Source organism: Siniperca chuatsi, linkage group LG14 (genome assembly GCF_020085105.1).
Source record: "Siniperca chuatsi isolate FFG_IHB_CAS linkage group LG14, ASM2008510v1, whole genome shotgun sequence".
Taxonomy (NCBI): Eukaryota; Metazoa; Chordata; class Actinopteri; order Centrarchiformes; family Sinipercidae; genus Siniperca; species Siniperca chuatsi.
This window is the reverse complement of record NC_058055.1, coordinates 9,920,804-9,930,372: the sequence shown is the minus strand read 5'-3', so window position 1 is coordinate 9,930,372 and position 9,569 is coordinate 9,920,804. Positions and strand designations below refer to the sequence as shown.

The window sequence follows — 9,569 nt, the reverse complement described above, 5'->3', positions numbered from 1 at the left end:
AGGACCCACAAATTTGAATCATGCCAGAATTTTTGGAGTGTGCACATGGAGGCAAAAAGACTTATAGGTTTAGTGTTATTCAATCTGACACTTCACTGCAGCCATCAGACCTCCTGGTGGGAATCCTGGTTCACAACAAGCACAGGTTTAAAATGGTGCTTGCCTGCCAAGCAATGAGATATTATGTGAGTACCTTTATGACAAAAGGTAAGAAAGCATCTGAGTAATTCAGGAAATGGCCAGTGTCAACAATCCAGGCAGCTGCCAGGGGTGTTATCATGCTACAGGTAACAGACTTATTTCAGCTCACACAGCGTCATGCAGTCTTCACCCTGCACATGAATAGGTTTTAGTGAGGGAAAGGGGAAATTGTTATTTTCTCTTTTGTAAAGTAAAATTCAACAGGTGTAAAATAGGTACAAGGCTGTTTTCTAAAGAAAAATCGTGTCTAGAACCAAATCTTTCTTGATTCAGAATCAGAATCAGAAATACTTTATTGATCCCCGTAGGGAAACTCTTTGTTACAGTGAAAAGGTCCCTCAAGGCTTTTCTGTTAAATAACTATCAGTGGCCCTTTTAATTTCAAGATCACTTTAAATTAAGTTTTTGTGAAAGATTGATAGATAGCAGGGGTTTTTTTAATCTTAAAGGGGGCTATAAGCAGGCTATAAGAAAAGCACTCATCATACAAGAGCAATCAGAAGCCCTACAGCTCATTTGAAACCATGAGTCACAACAAAACATTTCAGAGCACATGCGGTTTACCACAAAAATCACTACCTGTTTACCAATTATAGCGTGTCCCAGTTGCTGTTTAGTTGGCACATTTAATCTTTCATGAAGTATGTGTGGTATGTCAGCAATCAGAGCCAAAAGGTGTTCACCTCTGACTTGTGAAAGACTAAATTGTGTTCTTGGCAATAGCAATGGAGAAATCATGGAAACAAGGTGAGACATTACTCTTGAGCCGGTAATTGGTTAGCCAGGTAATTGGTTGCTTTGTCTTTTCTAAAGTATATACATAAAGTGTTCATCCTAAGAGAAGGTGGTGGTGGTGTTATTGGATTTTTGAGTCGGCTTTCTTTCAGGTTCAGTTCCAGATCACAAAAGCGGCACAAAAGTTTAATGGAATAAGGCAGCTCATTGTTGACATATTTTAATTTGCCCCAGTGATGGAAAGTACATCAAGTGCATATACTTAAGTACAGTTTTGAGGTACTTTGCTTGAATATTACCGTTTTATGCCATTATATATTCTACTCTACATTTCAGAGGGAAATAAAGTGCTTTTTACTTTACTACGTTTATTTCACAGCTACACTTCAGTTACTTTGCAGATTAAAGTTTGTATCTACAAAACATGGTGAATTTATAAAATATGAGGCAAAATTAGAGATTGAACTACCCAATACACCCAGTATGTAAAGTAAAAATTAGCTCCACATCGACCAGTTACAACACTAAAATGTTACTTACAAGTTACTGCATTAGTAGCCTATTAACAATCCAGTAATATGTGATATAATACTCACAAGGGTAACTTTAAAGGGACAGTTCACCCCAAAATCAAAAATACATATTTTCCCTCTTACCTGTAGTGCTATTTATCCATCTAGATTATTTTGGTGTGAGTTGCCGAATTTTGGAGATATCGACCGTAGAGATGTCTGCATTTCTTGAATACAATGGGACTATATGGCACAAAACAATCTAGATGGATAAATAGCAGTACAGGTAAGAGGAAAAATATGTAGTTTTGATTTTGGGGTGAACTGTCCCTTTAAGTAGGCCTACATTTTAACAAGCTAATAATACTTTTACTTAAGTAAGATTTTGAATGCAGGGGTTTTTACTTGTAATGGAGCATTTTTACATTGTGGTGTTTAGGAACTGAACACTTCTTCCACTACTGAATTGCACTGATTGGCCTAAAGGTGGCGCTACAGCGTGTGCTGACTTGTTGGATTATGTGAAACTTGGGGGACTGATGCATCTCACCACCTGCATTTGTCTTTACATTTTCAGAATTGCTCTTATCAGTTATAGAAGTCCACGTAGACCAGCATGTAATGATCTGCTATATAATGGCCTTTGAAAGCACGAGTCACACAAATCACAGCACATCAGTGTAGGAACATGTGTGGGACCACATTCACTGCTTTTACAACCTGTTGAAACTTTGCATGATCAGGCAATTAGAATAATGATGTTGTTTTTTCATACATATATTATGAGTGCATTAAATATTCTTCATTTACTATTCATTTAAAGGGTATTTTTAAAAGTGTAATTTAAACCCACCCACTCACCACCACCACACACACACACATAACTTTATTTAGCTTATAGTCCAGTGGGCGGGACTCAGAGTGTGGACGCACTTTGGCTGCAGAAATCTCTTCATTCAGCCTTCATCTGTGTCTGTGGACAGGACACGTTTTGATCAGCGCTCAGTTAACTTACGTGAGACTGAACTGTGAGGTGAGTTGGCTGGATCAGGATCCCCCCCCCCCCAACAGGCTGTGTCCCCAGCACACCGGGATTCATCATTTCCAGACGGAGTCGGCGGTGCAGTTTCATCTCTGGGCAACTTTCTTTTTTTTTTTAGGAATATAGGACGTTGTTGGTTAAAGCCCCTTTTTCCACAAGCGTCCGTCTGGATTCGTCTGACCCTTATTCCACAGAATAAGGTAAGTTTCCGGCTGTGTGTTGTCCGTGCTAACGGCTCGGTCCACACGGTCCGTTTCGTTACATGTAACGTCTCGGTTGTTACAAATCTAGCTTAACGTTAGCTAACATTAACGGTTGAAAAAGTAGAAACTCTTTGGCACGTGTGGAAGGAAAACAGGCTCATAGCTTTGTCATAGTTTTCTCTTTCTCCGTGCCTTTAATTGGTTAGCTGAATGTGTTTTATAATATTTAAGGCCTCTGTACAAAAATAGACAAAAGCATATTTTTTTCATCAGTGGATGACATTCAGTCAGTTTCACATTAGCTGAGGCATGGGTGCTTCTTCATGTTTTAACCAAAATCAAAATAAGATTTAAATGACTGTTAACTACATGTAGGTTACATAACATTTTCCTCAGTATAAGTTATAAGCATCACTTTAACTTAGCCTGTGTGCCATTGAGTGCCATATTTTTTTGACAGGACAACAGAACAGAACTAATGTTATGATACCTCATAACATTCAAAAGACATTTCACTGTCCCCTCATTTTGTTTAAAACTGAAAACACAGACAACATCCTATCAAACAAAACAAAGGGGAGTATAACAGTCAACAAACACAGACATTTCTCCCCTTAATTTAACCCAGGCTGCACTCAGCCATTCAATACAGCTTCAACATGAAACACAGCCATGGACAACACAAAACAAACACCAGTAAAGACAAAAAAAGTATACCAGTTACATCTGAATCTACCAATTCATTATACAAGGTGTCAGTACAAATTTAGTCAGACGTTACCTCTATTAAGGCCAGAAAGGAGCCCCAGACTTGTTTGAAAATATCTTCCCTCCCCATTACTCTGTATGTAACTTGTTCAAATGTAGCCATTTTTGTCATCAGCTCAATCCATTCTTTAAAACAGCATGGGCTAGACGGTTTCCAGTGTCACAATATCATCTACATCCTGTAGTTGTAGCCAGACGGACCCATAACCTCTTTCATTCATTCACAATGATATTAACGGTAACAGACCCCACTGAGTGTATTTTAAGAGAATGACATTTTCTCTGGTATTAACATTGTGTGAAGCAGTGTCGCATTAATTGACACTGGACCGTATTAATGAAATGCTTTTGAACTATAACTAATGAAGTTTTGTATGTGTTGACATAGCTACCTGGGCGCCAGCTGTTGGTTTTGGGGCACACACAGGCAGATTATTACATCTGAAAAATGAAAACACATTGCATGATTTTAGGAGAAATGAAATATAAGCCTAAATGACTGTGGCATAAATGTAATAGGGTAATGCAGAGGGTGTACTTGTGTATGAAGAGACAAATAGGCTACTTCTCCATAAATTAGTGAGAGATGCTGGATTATGTGCCCATGTTGTAGTTGAAACAAGCCAGGGTCTTGCATATTATGTCAGTGTTGAATTGTCTGTGTCCAAATGATTATTCTGCGTCTTCATCCACGTATACTCATGTTGAGGCTCGAGCCATTTTGCCGGCTTGCTGCGTCAGTGCTGAGGTTGACCCAGCAGACATGAATTGTGATGAGGATGTGTGCTGACAGCTGAGTGGGACAGGATGGGCTGTTCCATGACTGACTGACTGTTCACTGCACCATATGCTCCTTTTTGCATCATGCTGCTAAACATTTGGGCCAGCCTCATGACTCATGCTATCTTCTTCTCCCTTCAGCTAATTCTTAGTGCTGTCACCAAATCCAACAATCTGAATTTACATCGTGGGCTAGATACATTGGTGTATTCCATTTTGGTATAAGGTCTAACCTTATGAAAACAGGTCAGGAGTCAGTTATGATCCCTATCCTTATCTGTAGAAACACAGAAGAATGGTTTGAGGCTTTAAGGGTTTATAGTGCTGTTCACCTGATACATGGACTGTAATGGGGTGGGATGTACACAGAGGAAGGGGTAAACCCATGGCATTGTCCTGGTACCACTCAGCAATCCTGGTAGTTAGTGTAGATATAAAGGGTTAACATTTCAGTGGGAAGTTTTAGTAAACATTGTTTAAATGAAAGAGTTTGATGTTATTGCGGTAGGCAATAATATTAATTATTGTAATGAGATTCTGTTTTCGTGAATATGCGTTAGTATATCATATTTGTTTGACGCTTTCTCATTATTATAAGATGCCATGCCATACAAGAACTCTCATAATCTATCTTTCAGTCTCATCATTTTGAGAGTTTGTCACAAATACGATTTATCTCATAATTTTACTATGACTCATAATTATGACTGATTACCCCCATTACTATGAGGTAGCATACACAATTATGAAAATCTTTCTCATAATTAGCTTGCCGCATATTCACTGGTATCACAATCTCTTTCATAATTTTGGCCTTTTCTCCCTTTACTCCTTCTTTGTGCCATTTACTTTCTTCATGTTCTTATTTTTATTTCTCCACTGCCTTTATATGCAAAGAATATCAGTTTACAGTATTATATTTCATCTTTATGAGTTAACATAAGCAGGAGGCCTTTTCTGAGACAGAACTGTGATTATTGGTATTCTTATTTTTTCCTATGCAGTGCTGTGTCTGGGTTTTTGCATCTCTTTGCTGAAACTATGCGGTGGTGAAGGTTAGTTAACTGATGACACACAGCCTCGTCTCTGATGTTACAGAGCGTGTTGCAGCGAAAGTAGGTTACTGGGCCATGTCCTGCAAGCTTAAACTGAACGCTAGTCTGAATGTTGCTAGAGCTGCTTAGTGTGACTGGGCATGCACAAATGGTGTAGGTCTGTGCAACAGCAAAGGGATCATTTCTATCTTCTGTCTCTTTAAGAAAACAGAGCGCTCCACATAGAATGAATGTTGAATGTTGAACCCATGTTGATTCAAACACACATGAAATGGAGTGAAATCTGACAACAGGTTGACTAATGTCACAGATCGCAAATTACTAAGCCCTACTTACCTTTAACATCAGTGATCTTTTGTCTGTAAGCAGCTCCATTTGGTTCCTCCGTTTGTTTCTCTAAAATTATTTCAAACCTTTGGAATCATGTTGCACGAGTTTAGCATTATGTGGAAACTCTCATGTTACTTGTGCATGGATGTCTTTGTTCTCGCTTCCTGTGTGGTACCTATATGGGTGTGTTTTTTTACACTAGGCTATAACAATAGTTTCCCTTGGGAATAACAAACTTCTTCTTCTTCTGGCACATCCTATCAACTTGTTTTGCTTTGTTTTTTAATAATCAAGTGTCTTTCCCGTATACAAGAAACACCTGACCTAAACATCAGAGGCATGCTTAGTTAGACAGAGCAACAGCAAAAACATTTCATAGTAGGCGATGAAATAGAAAAAGCTGAGAGAGATGGGAAACAGGCTCTCTGACCGTATTAAACAGGCATTTAAAGTATTTGTAATTTCCATCACAACCAGACTAGATTTCCATGCTCCTTAAAAACCTGTAATTCAGCATTCAGCTGACCATATTCAGTGTTGAATTAATACAATTAATTATTGTTTGACTGCAGTTAATAACTTCTCACTAATTGGCACCATGGTCTGTGCTCTCTGCCCACCGTCGCAGAGTCTCCTTTTGCTTTTGTAGAAGCCAATTCTCAGTAATTATTTCACCTCAATTTGTAGAGAATATTTACTTGATGCTTATTGTTACTCTAGAAAAATAGACTGGTAGCCAACTTACAGTTTTCTTGTATGTACAATCTCTACAATTTGACAAGAAAAGATGGTGAAACAATGATGAAAGTGTAAGGAAACAAACAAAAGTATAAAGGTTACGTGCACATTAGCACTATAAGACATTTAGTTTCTGGAGAGGACAAATTGATTAAGGCTGTGCCTAATGTTACTCCTCATCTCATAATTTTCCTAAAAAACATTTCCTGTATGATTATGAGGAAGTTATACAGTAGATATTGAAATTGTAGCATTTTGTTGCTAGGTATGTTTGACATTGTGTTGGTGCCGTCACCACAATATTCAGCTCAGCCCTAAAAATGGGCGTTAATATTAGATAATACTTGGCACATTAGAGGAGACTACGATTATGATTATGATATGATATGATTTATTTATGGATTGCAGACATAAAGAAATCCAAGGGATAACATGTTAAAGTGAAAACACTTATTTCCAACATGGTCCCACGATGTTAAAAGACAAAACACAAGATATACAACATTAAACTAAACAATAAAATCTTGAAATCCAAAATTACATCATCACAAATTATATAAGAAACATCCACATCAAAATAAAATAATTTAATGGCTGAAGTAAAAATGTCATTGAAAATTTCCTGACTTCTATAAGCCTGTCTCGTTATTAACAACTAGATGTGTAACGGAAGGCTGTTCCACAACATTAAAAAAACTTTTAAAAAAGGAACTTCTGGCAATGTTATTTATGTTATTTAGTAGGACTGCAACAAACAATATCAGTTCATCTGTTGATTTTTTTTGTATTATTTGATCAATAGTTTATTCTAAAAATGTTAGAAAATCCAAGGTGTCATCTTCATATGGCTTGTTTTTTCCAACAGTCATAAACCCAGAGATATTCCATTAACAATGATTCAAAACAGAAAAAAGCAGCAAATCCTCACATTTGAGAAGCTGGAACCAGCAAATAATTGGCATTTTTCTTTAAGAAATTACTTAAATGATTAATTAATCAAGGTAGTTGGCGATAGCCTTGGTCTAATACTGTTAATATTGATTTAAAGGCCCACTTAACCAATGCAAGATTAGCAGAAATTTAAAGTAGACCCCACTTGTTGATGCCGGACCGTATTAATGAAATGCTGTTGAACTATAACTAATGAGGTTTTGTATATGTTGACATAGCTACCTGGACACCTTGATGTATAGGCCAACCCACAGACCATATACAGTGCCTTGCGAAAGTATTCGGCCCCCTTGAACTTTGCGACCTTTTGCCACATTTCAGGCTTCAAACATAAAGATATGAAACTGTAATTTTTTGTGAAGAATCAACAACAAGTGGGACACAATCATGAAGTGGAACGAAATTTATTGGATATTTCAAACTTTTTTAACAAATCAAAAACTTAAAAATTGGGCGTGCAAAATTATTCAGCCCCTTTCAGTGCAGCAAACTCTCTCCAGAAGTTCAGTGAGGATCTCTGAATGATCCAATGTTGACCTAAATGACTAATGATGATAAATAGAATCCACCTGTGTGTAATCAAGTCTCCGTATAAATGCACCTGCACTGTGATAGTCTCAGAGGTCCATTTAAAGCGCAGAGAGCATCATGAAGAACAAGGAACACACCAGGCAGGTCCGAGATACTGTTGTGGAGAAGTTTAAAGCCGGATTTGGATACAAAAAGATTTCCCAAGCTTTAAACATCCCAAGGAGCACTGTGCAAGCGATAATATTGAAATGGAAGGAGTATCAGACCACTGCAAATCTACCAAGACCTGGCCGTCCCTCTAAACTTTCAGCTCATACAAGGAGAAGACTGATCAGAGATGCAGCCAAGAGGCCCATAATCACTCTGGATGAACTGCAGAGATCTACAGTTGAGGTGGGAGACTCTGTCCATAGGACAACAATCAGTCGTATACTGCACAAATCTGGCCATTATGGAAGAGTGGCAAGAAGAAAACCATTTCTTAAAGATATCCATAAAAAGTGTCATTTAAAGTCTGCCACAAGCCACCTGGGAGACACACCAAACATGTGGAAGAAGGTGCTCTGGTCAGATGAAACCAAAATTGAACTTTTTGGCAACAATGCAAAACGTTATGTTTGGCGTAAAAGCAACACAGCTCATCACCCTGAACACACCATCCCCACTGTCAAACATGGTGGTGGCAGCATCATGGTTTGGGTCTGCTTTTCTTCAGCAGGGACAGGGAAGATGGTTAAAATTGATGGGAAGATGGATGGAGCCAAATACAGGACCAAAGAGTTTCCCTACGGGGATCAAAGTATTTCTGATTCTGGAAAAAAACCTGATGGAGTCTGCAAAAGACCTGAGACTGGGATGAAGATTTGTCTTCCAACAAGACAATGATCCAAAACATAAAGCAAAATCTACAAAGGAATGGTTCAAAAATAAACATATCCAGGTGTTAGAATGTCAAAGTCCAGACCTGAATCCAATCGAGAATCTGTGGAAAGAACTGAAAACTGCTGTTCACAAATGCTCTCCATCCAACCTCACTGAGCTTGAGCTGTTTTGCAAGGAGTGGGCAAAAATTTCAGTCTCTCGATGTGCAAAACTGATAGACATACCCCAAGTGACTTACAGCTGTAATCACAGCAAAAGGTGGCGCTACAAAGTATTAACTTAAGGGAGCTGAATAATTTTGCACGCCCAATTTTTAAGTTTTTGATTTGTTAGTTTGAAATATCAATAAATTTCGTTCCACTTCATGATTGTGTCCCACTTGTTGTTGGTTCTTCACAAAAAATTACAGTTTCGTATCTTTGTTTGAAGCCTGAAATGTGGCAAAAGGTCGCAAAGTTCAAGGGGGCCGAATACTTTCGCAAGGCACTGTACATACAGTCTCCACTTAACTTCACAAGATAAAAGACAACATGAATAAAAGACACTATGTACCTCTTGAAATAATTGAAAATAGAAGACACAATCAAAGGAACAATAATTCATGAATTACAATATGGTGAGTGCCTACATGCTGCTCTTGATAAGAACTTATTTACTTGCTCATTTCTTTCTATGGTGGGTTGTTTTTCTATTATGTGGTTGCTGTACTATGCACTACATCTGCTACTTTTGGTCCTTCAATGCACTCACTGAGATACTTACGGGATAGCTAATGAGGTGGGTTTCATGTGGTAGGGACAGCGAAATCATGTAGTCCTTAGAGGTCCCCTCCAGACATGTT

The 9,569-nt window shown here is 38.1% G+C and overlaps 1 protein-coding gene across 1 annotated transcript in view; it reads left to right on the top strand.

The window, feature by feature from the left end:
- Window positions 1-2,463: 2,463 nt before the first annotated feature.
- npas2 (neuronal PAS domain protein 2) overlaps window positions 2,464-9,569 on the top strand; it is a 44,762-nt gene continuing 37,656 nt past the window's right edge. The window contains exons 1-2 of the mRNA XM_044222295.1: window positions 2,464-2,481; window positions 2,609-2,690. The gene's annotated coding sequence lies outside the window, so the exon portion shown is untranslated. The remainder of the gene's footprint in view (window positions 2,482-2,608; window positions 2,691-9,569) is intronic.